We start from the raw sequence: 16,130 nt of genomic DNA on the forward strand, positions 1-16,130 counted from the left end.
CAAGAGAGATTAAGTGTTGAAATTACAGTTTTGAGTTTTATTTTTACTCATGCTTAATAAATAGTTGGATTTACATGCAAGTCAAGAAGGAGAAATGGGACTTTCCTGCCATCTGTGTGTTTTGCTTTTCCTTTATGGCGCAAAGAAACAAAGCACAGCTTATGAGTCAGCAAAGCAATCGTGGCATTGGACATTCCCGCAGCAGTCACTCTCAGACTTTGTTTAACAGTGTTAATTTTCCAAATGGCACCATAGTACAGTTGCAGAGTTCATTGGCACGCTTTTCAGCTGTAGTTAAAGGATGCCTGATAGACCAGTACGTGCTTGATCTGTACATTCCACTTCCTTGTCCACTCTGTCACTCTCAATCCAACCATCGCCGCTGCATCAACAGAGGGGGTTACAAGTTGACTGCCAAGGCAGAAGCTCTGCCAATAGCACTGTTTGTGCGCCTGTGTCTTTTGTTGTTATATTGGGTGTGAAAATGTTTGTTGTGTCAGCTTTGGCATCAATGCGCTGTCCTCACTTTACCGTATAAACAGTTGAGTTTGAGCTCAGGTTTTTATTTTAGTTTCACACGAGCTTCCTCTGCAGATTCTATTGCCTGGATCTTTTGAAATAATAATGTTTACTTGTTCATTTCTGTGAGTCCTTTATAGATGTCGTGTTCATTTTGGATTTAAGGCTGACTTTTACTTTTGTTTCTGAAAAGATTGATTTTTTTAGCCACCCAGAGAGATAGGAACAAGCTGAAAATAAACACTGAGTTGCCCAGCAGACACTAAAGATCACACTTAGCATTTATCTGGATTAATGGCTTTTTAACTAATGCAAGCTTAACAGTCACTCTTTGCATACATGTAGTTTGATCTTGTTTGGAACAAGTAGTTCCAAATTTAATTTGCTTGGCATTTGGTGATGGACAGGTGGAGTACAGTGGGTTAATCAGAGTCTGTTTTCAGCGTCCGGAAAGGAAGATTTAACGAATAAAGAGTTGGTGTTAAATGGGACTAAAAATTCAAAGCGTTCTTATTCCAGGATGTTAAAATGTCATAGATGTTCTGTCACTTGTGCTGGTGTTCCAGAAATACAGCGAGATATGCTCTGTGATGTCTGTGTCTTAGACACAGAGAGATAACGGTCCTCTTTTAAAGAGTGATGCCAAGTTACTTGTTTGCCCGCCAGGGTATCGCAATTCACAGCCTATTAAGGACCTAAGTGTTTTGCATTTTGTTTTCATATGCTGATTCATTGTGACTGTTGCTTGCTTTTTTACTTGCTTCCACTCACTGCTTGGGCACCAAACACTACTTCAGTGTTTCCCCTAGGCTGGCTGCATTGGATGAAGGGAACACTGTGCTTGGTTAGGTTAAGGAAAAGATCAAGATGTGGGTTAAAATATATTGTGTTAAAACATAAATCCTGCATATTATTGTAATGACGTGTATGCACAAGTTCAATAAGGAAGGAAGATATTTTTTGGCTGCTACTCTGTTCTCTACATCACTACCACGTTCCCATGCTGTCAGTCTCAGTGCTAACACCATTACCCTAGTCCAGTCATCTTCTTGCCTGCCTTCGTTGAACCAATCAGCCTCCACTCTGCATGGTTTAAATTTGTGCTCTCCGTCACTCTCCCTTTCAGAATTGTGCAACCCACCTCCTCCCATCTCCACCTCAACCAAGTCACCCAGAGCTCCATCCAAGCCTCAGTCTTCATCTTCACCACACCTCTGCATCTAGGGGGTGTCCTGTCCTGTCACCCCTGGGATACGGATCTGCCATGATGGGTCATCGGATTCTAATCACCAAATACATTCATACATTTCTCTGTCTCAATAAATCATGTTCAGTTCTTCCATATGACCTCTCCTTACTGAACTGGTCGTGCTCTACTGGTGTCTCTTGATGTAGTTCTTTGCAAGCATCTACAGTGGCTTGCAAAAGTATTCGGCCCCCTTGAACTTCCCCACATTTTGTCACATTTTTGCCACATTAAATCAGAATCAGGAAAAAATAAATATCAGCAGGGTACACTTCAGCCATGAATATTGCAATCGGTGATAAATAAAGGATAGATGGATCTCTCATTTCCACTTGCTATAAATATACAGTGGCTTGCAAAAGTATTCGGCCCCCTTGAATTTTTCCACATTTTGTCACATTACAGCCACAAACATGAATCAATTTTATTGGAATTCCACGTGAAAGACCAACACAAAGTGGTGTACACGTGAGAAGTGGAACGAAAATCATACATGATTCCAAACATTTTTTACAAATAAATAACTGAAAAGTGGGGTGTGCATAATTATTCAGCCCCCTGAGGCTGTAGCTCAGGTGGCAGAGCAGGTCAGCCACTAATCAGAAGGTAGGTGGTTCGATCCCAGGCTGCCTCCTGGCTGCATGCCAAATATCCTTGGGCAAGATACTAACCCCATGTTTGCCTACTGGTGGTGGCCAGAGGGCCTGGTGGCGCCTGTGTCCGGCAGCCTCGCCTCTGTCAGTGCGCCCCAGGGCAGCTGTGGCTACAATGTAGCTTGCTATCGCCAGTGTGTGAATGTGTGTGTGAATGGGTGAATGACTGAATGTAGTGTAAAGCGCTTTGGGGTCCTTAAGGGCTAGAAAAGCGCTATACAAATGCAGGCCATTTACTTTGTAGAACCACCTTTTGCTGCAATTACAGCTGCCAGTCTTTTAGGGTATGTCTCTACCAGCTTTGCACATCTAGAGACTGAAATTCTTGCCCATTCTTCTTTGCAAAAACAGCTCCAGCTCAGTCAGATTAGATGGACAGCGTTTGTGAACAGCAGTTTTCAGATCTTGCCACAGATTCTGGATTGGATTTAGATCTGGACTTTGACTGGGCCATTCTAACACATGGATATGTTTTGTTTTAAACCATTCCATTGTTGCCCTGACTTTATGTTTAGGGTCATTGTTCTGCTGGAAGGTGAACCTCTGCCCCAGTCTCAAGTCTTTTGCAGACTTCAAGAGGTTTTCTTCCAAAATTGCCCTGTATTTGGCTCCATCCATCTTCCCATCAACTCTGACCAGCTTCCCTGTCCCTGCTGAAGGGAAGCACCCCCAGAGCATGATGCTGCCACCACCATATTTGACAGTGGGGATGGTGTGTTCAGAGTGATGTGCAGTGTTAGTTTTCCGCCACACATAGCGTTTTGCATTTTGGCCTAAAAGTTCCATTTTGGTCTCATCTGACCAGAGCAGCTTCTTCCACATGTTTGCTGTGTCCCCCACATGGCTTGTGGCAAACTGCAAACGGGACTTCTTATGGTTTTCTGCTAACAATGGCTTTCTTCTTGCCACTCTTCCAACTTTGTGCAGTGCACGACTAATAGTTGTCCTATGGACAGATTCCCCCACCTGAGCTGTAGATCTCTGCAGCTCATCCAGAGTCACCATGGGCCTCTTGGCTGCATTTCTGATCAGCGCTCTCCTTGTTCGGCTGTGAGTTTAGGTGGACGGCCTTGTCTTGGTAGGTTTACAGTTGTGCCATACTCCTTCCATTTCTGAATGATCTCTTGAACAGTGCTCAGTGGGATGTTCAAGGCTTGGGAAATCTTTTTGTAGCCTAAGCCTGCTTTAAATTTCTCAATAACTTTATCCCTGACCTGTCTTGTGTGTTCTTTGGACTTCATGGTGTTGTTGCTCTCAATATTCTCTTAGACAACCTCTGAGGCCGTCACAGAGCAGCTGTATTTGTACTGACATTAGATAACACACAGCACCGTGGAGGGAACAGCCATCCATCATTTGCACTATGATTTAGTGCAAATTTAGTGCACTCTATTTAGTCATTAGCACTCATCAGGCAATGTCTATGGGCAACTGACTGCACTCAGACCAAAAGGGGCTGAATAATTATGCACACCCCACTTTTCAGTTATTTTTCTGTAAAAAATGTTTGGAATCATGTATGATTTTCATTCCACTTCTCGTGTGTACACCACTTTGTATTGGTCTTTCACGTGGAATTCCAATAAAATTGATTCATGTTTGTGGCTGTAATGTGACAAAATGTGGAAAAATTCAAGGGGGCCGAATACTTTTGCAAGCCACTGTATATTTATAGCAAGTGGAAATGAGAGATCCATCTATCCTTTATTTATCACCGATTGCAATATTCATGGCTGAAGTGTACCCTGCTGATATTTATTTTTTCCTGATTCTGATTTTCTTTTTAAAAACTCTAACGTGCAGCATATACGGAGAAAAACATTGTTTCTTCAATGCAAAATATTTTTTTCATAATACAAATTACAAAAATAATTAAACCTTACAATTTTAGCCAAAATCTCAGGTACCAGATGTCCTTTCACTGGGTAATAAAGAGCTCTGCTACAGGAAAGAGGTACAAATAATTCCCTGAATATAATTCCCACATTTACCTGACACGTTTTACCTTACCAAACAAGAAAAGGTGCAACAAATTATATTACAAAATGATATAACTAAATAAATGTCATGTACTTGCATAATTTTCCACAATTTTGTTTTTAATAAATTCACCAGATAAAGGACATCAATCCTTTTCTCTTTATCACTTGTCTCCACAGCTTTAGCTTTAGCCACTTTACTTTTGTTAGCTTTTATTAAAATCTACATGTTAAACCTGGTGAGGGTGAGTTAAGTGTCTAATTACATTTGCTGTTACAAACATTTTCAGTGTTCGAGTCCTCATTAACAACAAAGAGCTTCCACATTAATGACGTGTTCTCATGTGGTTGTGAGTGTACACCTGAGTTGCTGTGTGCATGTTGCGTATGAATGAAATAGACATTTCGCTAGAAATCACAGATTATGGTTCCTGGTTGGTCAGTTATCTTATCACTATGTCCAGGTAAAACTCTCATTGAGATTAAAAATCTCTTTTTCATGAGTGTGTTGCATGCACATATCTGTGACACAGCAGTTTTTAAAAAACACCAGTATTTGATGCTCCGTGAGAATGAGCATCAAACCAGAATAGATTTGAGTGACAATTCTCTTTCGGTTTGTCACTACAAGTGACAGCTTTCACATACTAATTTGATCCACTGCTGATAACTTTATTTCTAACTCGGTTACAATTGTTGAAAGCCAAATGTATTCCATGAACGATTCAGAAGTATTCACATTTAACAATTAATTTCAGCTCAGAGTTTTGAACAAATGTGATTTCACCTGGCTCCTTTCTGCTTCAACAAAGTCAGTGCACATATTTGTGGATATATACGTACAGCAGGCCATACACTAAAAGAAATGCTGGTCAATTCTTGTTCCTTGGTGGCACTTAAAGAATGAGATATTGATTGCAACACACACAACTTATTTTCCAGCTTTACGTAAATCAGTTTGTGATTGACAGTTTCTGGACCCGGAGCTGTCCATCCCACTGACTGTTGATACCTATATCCACTTTCCAGCCTACCAGTGGTTTAACCCTGCTTTCAAATTAGCATCAGTTGCTTCTCCAAGAGCTTTTATTAACAGTGGACATTTCCAAAACCTAATAATATTGCTGGTTTCTCTCTATAGCATGCCTGGGATTGTACAAGCCTAAGTGATTAGTTTTACAGCACAAATCGCTCTGAAGTAGATTGTCAGCGGTGAGTGCAGGAGGTCCTCCAGAGGGAAAACATTCAGTCCTCTAGCTATTTAATTATGAGGGCAACAGACCCTTGGGTCCATCTTTCTCTCACAAAAGAGGCTCACTAACAAACTCCGGTGAATGCCTTTGATTGATCTGAAGCTATTTGAGGTGGCCATGAAAAGAAAAAAGACAGTTACAGAAGGAGGGAATGGGAGAGGAGGAGAAGAAGAAAGCAGGGAGAGAGGGGGCTGGAAAGAAAAAAGATGGAAGGAAAGCGGAGAGAGGGATATCAGCAGGGAGGGAAGTACTGTATGGAGCCAGGAAGAGAGAATGAGGGATGAAGGGAAGCAAGGCATGGATAGATGGCTGGAGGGATGAGTAGAGAGAGAGAGGAGGGGATGTTGGCGTCTTTTCTGGCACGGCAGTTTCCTGCACACACAGAATCCACCACAGACCCAAGAGGTGCATTTGCACACATGCTGACACAAAAACACACTTTGTTAAACTGGTGTTAGGGCTTCCACTGTATCATGGGAACAGAGATGTGGATGTATTTGCATAAGTGGGTATTATACTCTGAGCCAGTGGACAGTAGCGATGGCTAAAGTAGATAAGATAATGCTTTCATTCTCTCTTTCGCTCCCTCCCTTGCCCGGTTGCCACACACAAACTCTCCATTTATTGCTTACTGACTTTTTTTCCCCCTCTTTTTTTACTCAAGGCAGAAAAATTTTCTTCCTGCTCTTCTTACTTTGTCTCCCTCTCTCTCACCAAACAAACACATTCATCCTGTATATTTGTTGTGCAGTTAACACTTTTCACACCCTGCAACTTCTCCTCTTATCTCCTTTACTAAACTCCCAGTGTGAGAACTTTTTCAATTATCCCTGCCTCTACCTCTGAGGGTGAGGGACGAAGGCACTGTTTTGGCAGGATAAAGAGCCCGCAGAGGAGAGAGAGGGGAGAGGGGAGGGGAAAGAGAAGGGTGGAGGCAGGAGGGGTGGGAGGAAAAGAGAAGTTAAGGGAGAGATTCCGCAGTGACTCCGTTCCAACAAGTCATCTTTCATTTTTATGACTTCAATCAAGTGTCCTTGAAGCCTAAATACACCCAGATCATGCACTCTTATCCTGGCTCGAAGACTGGGATACCTTTAAGTATAATAATACCTGCACTGCCCACTGTGTGCACAGATTTTAATGACTGTCAGTCTAGTCCTGTCATTTAATAGGAAATAGTGTCCTGTCCCTGCTGTGCTTGGGCACAAATACAAAATGTACCCCATTTACTTTCATTTTTTTCTCTTTGTCATTGCCTCTAAGTGAGCCTCACTCTCTTCTACTCCTTCCCACACTTTTTGCTCTCCACATCCACCTCTCATTTCTACCACTCACATGCACACGTCTTTCTCTTGGCAGGACACCACTGCAGTTTGTCACAATATGGTACTGGAAGCAGTGAGAGTACCTTTGTTTCTCTCTATCTGTGCGTGGGTGTGTGACAGAGTCTGTGTGAGGGTGAGAGATAGAGAGACATGTGTAAACTTGCTGAGGATGTAACCTTGCCCAGAGAACTCTGGCTGCAGAAAGTCAACTGTCACCTTTGTGTGTGTTCCACTACAGTTACAGAGTTATAGGAGTGTGTAATTTCATCTGTCAGAGTCTACCTCAGTCTGTGTGTGTGCGTGTTTTACGTGTGTGTCCGCGCACGAGCACGCACAGCAGGACTCTCTCCTGTTCCTTCGGGCATTCCGATTCCTCGTCCCATTTTCATCCTTCTCTTTCTTATTAAGACTTGTCTTCTCACCTCTCTGTTTCTCCGTCTCTCTCAGTTTCCTCTCCATTTCCTCATTCCTTTCGCAGCATCGTTTTTCTCACTTCTTCTCCCCTCTCCACCTCTACTTCTCGGTCTATCCATCTTCTCTACTCTCCCTTTTTGTTTTTGCCTCACTCACCCTTCCCTCCTGCTTATCGCTTTCCTTTCCCCTATTTTCCTCCTACTCATTTCCCACCTGTATGGGACTGCTGTTCAGAGCCATCGAGCCCAGCGCTTGTAATACCCTGACCAGAGTTATTTAGCCGCGATATGACAGGTAGGGAAATGAAATCACCACTTGGGTGTGTGTGTGTGTGTGTGTTTTTCGTTTCGTTCCCCTTTACTGTTTCTCCTTCCCATTTATGAGACCCTGCTGCAGGGCTATTTTTAGTCAGCTGCCACCTTCTCACTGGCTTGTAAAAGCCGTCCACCAGACGTTCACTTAGGCAGAAATTCTCTATTGTGATTGCGGGATTGATGAATGTTATCTGCAGTGGTGTTTTGGAATGAATTAAAAAAAACACCTTCCCCTCTCTCTCTCATCGCTCCAGCATTGCCTGACATATATATTATAAATATTTTAAAACTGTTGTGTATCACATATTATATTAAGTCGACTCCGACTCTGCTTTTGGCTGACAAATGAATGATGATAAACGTATTAATTCATTTACAGGTTTAGATTTAGGGACTCATATACCACTGTCGTTTGGTTTTAGGATAGGCTTGGTTTCAGCTGGCCCATCAGCATTGTACAGAAAGAAATACTGTCTATTACCTGACAGTGAATAGATTCACACTGTTTTGCCTCGAGGCAGCAGTCAGGACCTTCTTGCCTAAGGTCCTGAGTTCAGTTCCACCATCAGGCCAGAGTCTTTCTGTGTGGAGCATGTTCTCCCCGTGTCTTTGTGGGTTCTCTCCAGGTACTCCGGCTTGCTCCCACAGTCCAAAGACATGCTGTTAGTGGGAATAGGTTCATTCTAAGTTGCCCATAGGTGTGAATGAGAGTGTGAATGGTTGTCTGTCTGTATGTGTTACTGCCTGCACATCTGATGCTTTTTAGTTTTTCTTTTTTGTATGGTGCAACATCAGCTTGTTACTAGGCTAAGCACTTTTGATAAGGTCCCCTCTTTACACTTATGCATGTCAGTAAGAAGTCCAGGACACAAAAATAAAGTGCACCAGTAAGATTTGCAGTGAGACCCGTTTAGTGAGTAGTGGGTAGCAGCCCCGGGCACTCCTCAGTGCCGATTGCCTCCTCAAGTGGCCCCAAGTTGGCCATATTGATTTGTTGATTTAGTGGAGCTGTTGTTTTTAACTATCTAATATTGTGATTGTAGATTAATTTTTAAGAAATATATTAAAATAAAGGAATAATTTGGTTTTAATTGAAATAGATTTTTTTCTTCTTTTGTGGCCACTCAGTCCTAATTTTGATTGACTGATTGTCTGTGTTTTACTGCCATGTTTGTAATATAATTCAGCATTATTAGATTAATGTTTCATAGGGTGGAATTTCCTCGGGTGGTGGTTTTGGTCATTTTTCTTAAAACTTTTGTGTATTTGATCAAGGATCAAAAGGACAGCTGCTCAGTTTGTAGCTGTGCTATGCTGCAAACCAATGATACTAGAAAGAAACAGAGTCACAGAAGTAAAGTAATAAACCAGAAGAAGGGCTTTTGAAGTTGCATCCAAAGAAATTTTGTCTGTGATGCTCATGCTTTTGCCAAATCTCCGTTCTCTAGCGTTGTGCAGGTTTGTTTGGTAACAGGCAAGTTGGTCACCCCAACTCATAAAAACAAAAAGTAGATTATGCTCCCTGTGGTGCTCCCAAACTCAGTGTTCGATAACCAAACAGAAAAGGAATCAGAGGTCCTGTACTCACTTCCAAACATTTCACACACTCTCAAAGGATCCCATGCCAGTCCTAGAACCATAAACATCCCCGTGGATCGATTTGCTCATGCTTCAGTAAAGCAGTAGGTGTACCACTCTTGTGGTCATGGATACAAGTTTGAATTGGACTGTTACTGCTTGGAAAAAATGTGTTGGGAGTAAAGTGTAAGGATCTTCTTAAGCAAAGTGGAAGTGCCGTGAAAGAGGCAAATTGAGAAATAGGGCGAATGTGACAAAGCTTGAATGTGGTTCCTGGATTAAAATGCAGTTAAAAAGAAGAAAAACTTTTCTGAAAAGGCTCTACTCACCACAACCACTCTTTTCTGTAAATCAGAAGAGCTGGCACAAAGTAGAGCTGCTTTTGCACACCATTTCCATCTGCATGATTTTTACCAAGCTCAGGGGCCCAACTGAGGTGACAGATCGCTCCCAAGGAAAGGACAGACTGCCTGATGTTCAAGAATGGAAGACTTGTGAATTTCTGATCCGTAAATGTCATTTTATCTCTTGGCTATCTTTCAAAAATTCATTTTCTGTCTCTCTTAAGGGTGTAGCTTTTCACAGACACACTTGCACGCATTCAATCTCTCTCTCTCTCCCTCCCTTTCCTTTATCCATCAGATGCTTAATCTGATATTAAAGATACTCCCAAATGCGAAGCTACCCTTCAGAGCTCCCATTTACCACTACGACGCATGCATACCTGCCAATTACACTCCCTCTTCTCTCTTCCCTGCAACTGCTCTCTTGCTGAGTATTTTATACATATGGGGACACACCTGCCAAAGGCACTGATTTCTCCACCACTTCCTTTCTCATGTGCATGCACGCACACACACTTTGACCTGCCAGTGCCACAAAGTATCTTTTCCCTTTGAGCAGACTCCCTAAAAATGTCAGGTGGGGTATAACAGGAGGTGAAGGAAGAGGAAAGGTTGATGCTGGGGAAAGAAGGGAATTGAGTGAGAGATGCACACATCAGACATGAGGAGGATTTCACTTTTGCGTGAAATCACGTTATCAGACTGGTGCAGGGTATGCCAGCTGGGAGAAGAAAGCAGCAGGAGGAGGAGATGAGAGACAGGAGGGGGAAAAATGTCTGAGACAACTGTAGGCTTTCATATCCTGGCTACAGAACATAACACATATTGAAAGGTAGAGATTTTACATTGATGAATTATTACTAGAAGGACTTCCAGACAACCAAATGGATAATTTGGATGTGCACGTGGTCGGACCAAAGGATGGCGTGTCAATTTCATGGTTACTTTGTTTTGTATGCCAACGTAAGCTTCAAAGAAAAGTCTTAGATAAAAGGCGGTGCGTATAATCACCAGCACACTATGCGCTCACACATGCTCGCGCATACTATACCCAGTATTGGCATAATCTCCCCTGCTTTGGCATATGGCTGCACACTCAAGTGTGCAAACTTTTATGTATGTGTCACATTAGACATAGAATGTCAGCGCTTGAAGGGTTCAAATGTTAAATATGGTTTCAGAGATGTGGGACATATTTTATAGAAGTATGCACACAGTCTCTCACCTACTGTACATTTACACATTCCGCCGTGTACTATTTATTATTTTGTTATTCTTCATTTTGTTTAGGTAATATTAATTATTCATTGCTACTGGCACCCACAAATATCATCCCAGAAGATTAATATGAAATTTATCCGTCCCACTTCCTCACCGGCATGTACTCATTCCCGTGGTGTACCTGACACTGAGCAAGAAGCCTATTTGCTATGCAGGGGAACTTCCGACAAGCCGAAGACCTAAAGTTGAGTTAATTAAACATTAAGCATTAATCAAAATGAGATCGTTAATCTCGACACGATTATCTGTGATATTTTGTAAATTATGTGCTCCTTCCCAGGCACACTGAGTCAAGGGTGTGCACACTGGGGCATGCACGCAAGCTGACAGACATATACACACAGTGGAGAGAAATTCACTTTGCCCAGTGTGTGTGTGTGTGTGCGCATATGTGGGCCGACAATTCAGCTCTCATTGCTCTTTGATGCCCTTTACATGTTTCAATCAACATCAATCAACACTTGGAATGCGGCTCGTCATATTAATTGAGAATGAAAAATACAACTGCTGAGGGGGAGGGAGGGAATATTCACACATCAGTGAATATTGCTTTCCATTCACTTGCGACATAATAGGGTTAAATGTTGTAGACCAAAGTAACTTTGCTGACCTGCACACACCACACGCAGACACAAATCATCGAGACTCACAGCTGCTCCCTTTAATTGAACGATCACACATTGCAGAGGTGTTTGCCAACTAAGGAAATTAAGTTTGGCTCCTAAATGTCTATCTACTTGGAAAGATCTGACGCATGCAATCTTTTTTATGAATCTAAATTAGAGGTGACTTTGTAGAGTGTTAAACTCTGAGTTGGCATTTACAGAAAGATTATTGCCTTCTCTCTTTTTTTCTTCCTTTTCTTTTCTGCTCTTCAGCCTGAAGGAGCTGAGCTATAGTTATCAATGGGTTTTGTCAGGAGACAGGCGAAATTTCCAGCCCCAAGGCGTCTTATCTCTAGCTGACTTTGTTTCTGGATGTATCTACTGGCTTTCAGTATACACGAAAAATGACGGCACACACAGCATCCACGCAGTGCGCTGAGATCCTGTGATATAGTCACACAAATATTAAAGATAAGTCGCACACGTGTGGACATCCGCTCACACAAGTTAACACAGAGCTCACAAACATTCCTACATGAGAGCACATTTAGCTTACAGCACCGCAGAATTTGCAGCGCAATCCCTTTATTTTTCTCTGCACTGACAATAGTTGCTTTGCACATAGCCGGCTACCCTTGTATCTGTGTTGATGATAAGTTATTTTCCTCTGCTCCAATTACACCCCTTGGCTAGACGTACTAATGGCAGATAAGTGATTAGGACCTGGTGCAGAGATTTGTCCTATTTATTTGATGCAGCAATTAAGATGAAAACTGAGGTAAGAGAGAGACAGATTAGTTACTTAATTTTCCTGTGGCCCAAATGGAGGAGGCAAAATGGACAAAAATGGCACAGTGATTACATTTGTACCCTACAAATGGAGGGGGGGTCCTGTTGGCTCAGAATCTTGCTGATTGTGCCAGAACTTTCTTTTCTGTTTGTTCCCATTTCTGCATTCAAAGACGCTAAATGGAAACACTAAAGGCAAGTGAATTTGGCCTGTACAAAATACAGAAAAGATGCTTGATCAATAGAAATTCCATTACAAATCATATATGAATGAAGACTGATATTTAGTCCGTGATCAAGACTGGAAAAAGAAAGGCAGGCTAATTCCACTCCCCTCCTCCCCAGCCTTCCGAGATTTTGTCCCACGTAACAGTTTGATATATAGGCTTTGTGGCAATTTGGGACTATTGTGAAAAGAATTCTGAGAAGGTTTGTGAAAATCTAGTTTTAGCGACTTAATCAGCACAAGTGTTACTGTTCTAACTATGTTACCGTAGTGATTTTTTCCGAATATTACAACAGACCAGGTCTGTGCCTGTTTAAAACAGGCCTTTTACCCTCCAGTATTGCTGATAGCAGTTTTGTCAATATTATTGACTTACTGCTCATCCAAGCTTAAAACTACACTGACTGCTTGGGGTCATCAAGACGCTAGCATTACAACTCAAATTAGCTGACAACGTATAGCACAGCTCAGAGAGAAGGTTAAATATGACCTTCTCTCAACACATATAACATAGCCTAGAGCACCACCTAATGACTAGTTTTCCAACTTAATCTAACTGTTCTTTTCTTTTTAGTTGATTAATGTAACAACTGTTACATAAATTACAACTGTTAAAACATAGTGTTTATTACGTATTATAACCAATCATTTTGGTCAAATTAATCATAAAATTTAAAATTTTTAACTTTTTTTTGCAGTCATCCAATAATCCAATCCAATTTTCTTGTCACTGCTGTCATTCTATTCTAAAGTTAGGATGTGGGCAACATAAGGCTGGAAAATAAGTGGTATTAAAACAACTCAGTTAGGTTAACTGGTAAATTGGTTATTTAGCAAAGCTGGTTAGAGGTTCCAAATTCTGAAAGAAACAGCATCAACAAATTGTGGAACAATTACAGAATAACACACACATATTATCAAATTTGAATATTGACAAATAAAACTGAGAGAATCTGGAGAAATCTCTGTAGGAAAGGTTAAAAATCTTCAGGACCTGAAAAAGCTAGTTAAAGGTCTGACATGCAAAGAAGAAGCTATATGTGTACATGATCTAAAAATGCTGCTGTCTTCTCTGGGTCCAAGCTCATTTTAAATGGACTGATGCACCATGGGAAAACTGTTGAAATGTAAATTTTGGGGGTTTGGTCCTGTGAAAAAATTCACATTGAAGACTGATATTTAGTCTCTAGTCTGGAGGACCTCTCGTGAGAAACCATCCGACTTGTTGTCATCATCCAGTTCAAAGGAGCGCATGTCAGATGGTATGGGGGTGCATTAGTGCCCATTGGCAGCCTGCACATCTGGAAAGGCACCATCAATGCTAAAAGGTATACACAGGTTTTAGAGCAGCATGTGTCATAAGTATTTGACACAGTTTCCCAAATTGAGGTTTTAAAGTAGACAATTTACTGATTTAACAGCACAGAACATAACAGCTGCTGGCTTCCCAAGTCCCAATCCATTATGGTAATCCTTCAGGTCTTCTATGGCTTAATTGTTGTATTAGCAAACGTACATGCTATACAATGTGTAAATAAGAGAAAGGAAAACCAAAATTTGAAATAAAGAAATTTGGACTAATACTTGTAATACTTGAATAACATCTGGCATTTAAGTTTTTTTTTCATTTTATTGTGTTTTTTATAGACTTTTTATAACGTCTGTGTCTATCTTTACTGCTAGCTTATGACAGATTTCAGTTAAAATTTGCAATTTATCATTGGAGCAGTGGCATGTCTACATATTCTCCTCACCATTGACTGATTGGGTAGAACTTCCTCAGTTTTTATGTATTTTGGCCAGTAACAGATTAGCATGAGAAAAATTGGTGCATGAGATCGTGCCTGAAGGAAACTAGCAGAAGCCTGACACAGACTCCTTTACTCACTTACCTTCCCTGCAGATATCAATCTTAAAGCATAATAAAATTTCAATGCAGGATTAAAAAAAAAGAAAGACAGAAAGAAGAGAGGAAAATATTTTATAAGCAGTGCTGAAAATTTGGTAATGGTTCATTTTAACTCATATTGTGGGAACAGTCAAGCCACATTAAAGACTGGTATAGTGTAAAAAAAGAAAAGAAAAGCCAATCCAACTTCCTTCAGACTCAGCACTATACCCCCACAGGGATACCTGGATAAACAGCTTAATCAAGTTCCACAACTAACTAAAAAATAAGAAACCAAGGGCAGAGATGAGATAACTCAAAATATAACGAAGCTGGCTTTTATAGGCTGACAGCCACGTCAAGTCTCCCATATTAAATGACAAAAGACATCATTTGTCATCGCCCTGCATAATTACACATAGAGGTGTTGCTTTATCATTTCTCACTTTACCCACCCATTTTGTTAGAGATAATCATGTCAGAGGTTAACAGAAATCAGTTGTGCATGTCAGGAGGAAACGGTCGACCAACATCCCCCTGTGCTGAAGTCTGATTTTTGTTAACCTCAGATAGTCACTGTACCGTGTCCTCCATATCTGTGAATCCAAATGAGCCTAAAGCCCCTATAGTAGGTCACTTAGCCCCGCCCCTAGTGTGTGCATTAACCACCATGGACGAACCAAACAAGGTTAGTTGTAATGATACGTCATAACTAAAGAGACAGCACTGAAATGTCCTTTTAGGCATTCTCCTTGGGGTATATTTCGTCTATGGTGTTTGCTGCAGGTGTTATGGGCAGGAATGAAACAATGGCACATTTGTGTCTTATAAATAAATCCATGCGCTTGTCTCTTTAAGGTTGCGTAAAGGTCACATCTAAAGGGAACGGTTGCTACAGACAATTAGACCATTGTATGCAGGATGAATCATCAAAATGACTAATGGCACATTCACAAAGAGAAAGGGGCTCAGGGGCTATGTTAAGTGCATAGTTCTTATGATATTACTTTTTTTAACCTCATTCATCTCTCCAGAGTATGCTAACTACACCACTTTAGCCCTGAAAAAGTCCTTGTTTATTTAATAGCTTCCCACAGTGAACACAGCGACAGCTTCTAATACTGCCGAACTTCCACCATTTACATCTACCATTTAGGATTTGGCTGCACCACAATTTCTTTCCTCTGATAATGACATTATTTGTAGTAGGTGTTAAGTCTAATTGTTGAATGTTGTCAATGGGTTTCTTAAATTTGTAAACTCTGAGTTCAATCTATAGGATCAAGACATTCCTTTGATCCTGACCACCTCTCCAGCCACTCTGTGCTGGGGGAGGTTTTATTGTAGATACATCCTATCTGACAGATGTGTTTCTTCTGTTGTAAGCTTCCTGCTTTTATGACCCTTTTGGTCAGCAGGAGGTCACACACACACACACACACACACACACACACACACACACACACACACACATTCTCACATGACACACACACACGTTCTTGCACATGCATATACGTGCTTACACATACACACACATAGTGCCTTGTCTTAGAACCATTGGGGGGGTTTACAGAGGGAGGTGCTTGTGTTGTGATGTGTATTGTGACAGTTTGTCAATAAATAGCTGCGAGGGAAGCTGCTCTTGGAAGGATTTTGGGCATGAGACAGGTTAGGAGCGTGAGCTCCAAGAGCAGGTTCTTGACCAAAAACTTCCCT

At 41.3% G+C, this 16,130-nt stretch overlaps 1 protein-coding gene across 2 annotated transcripts in view; it reads left to right on the forward strand.

Moving 5' to 3' along the window:
- The window catches only part of LOC146365807 (glutamate receptor ionotropic, NMDA 3B-like), an 83,512-nt gene that overhangs the window by 12,041 nt on the left and 55,341 nt on the right, over positions 1-16,130 (forward strand). The window contains exon 1 of one of the 2 annotated variants that reach the window (XM_084915717.1): positions 6,643-7,683. The exons of the other annotated variant lie outside the window; for it this stretch is intronic. The gene's annotated coding sequence lies outside the window, so the exon portion shown is untranslated. Of the gene's footprint in view, positions 1-6,642; positions 7,684-16,130 lie in introns of those variants that run through there. 2 annotated transcript variants of the gene reach the window in all.

Source organism: Perissodus microlepis, chromosome 19, assembly GCF_051167445.1.
Source record: "Perissodus microlepis isolate ML-2025 ecotype Zambia chromosome 19, ASM5116744v1, whole genome shotgun sequence".
NCBI lineage: Eukaryota > Metazoa > Chordata > Actinopteri > Cichliformes > Cichlidae > Perissodus > Perissodus microlepis.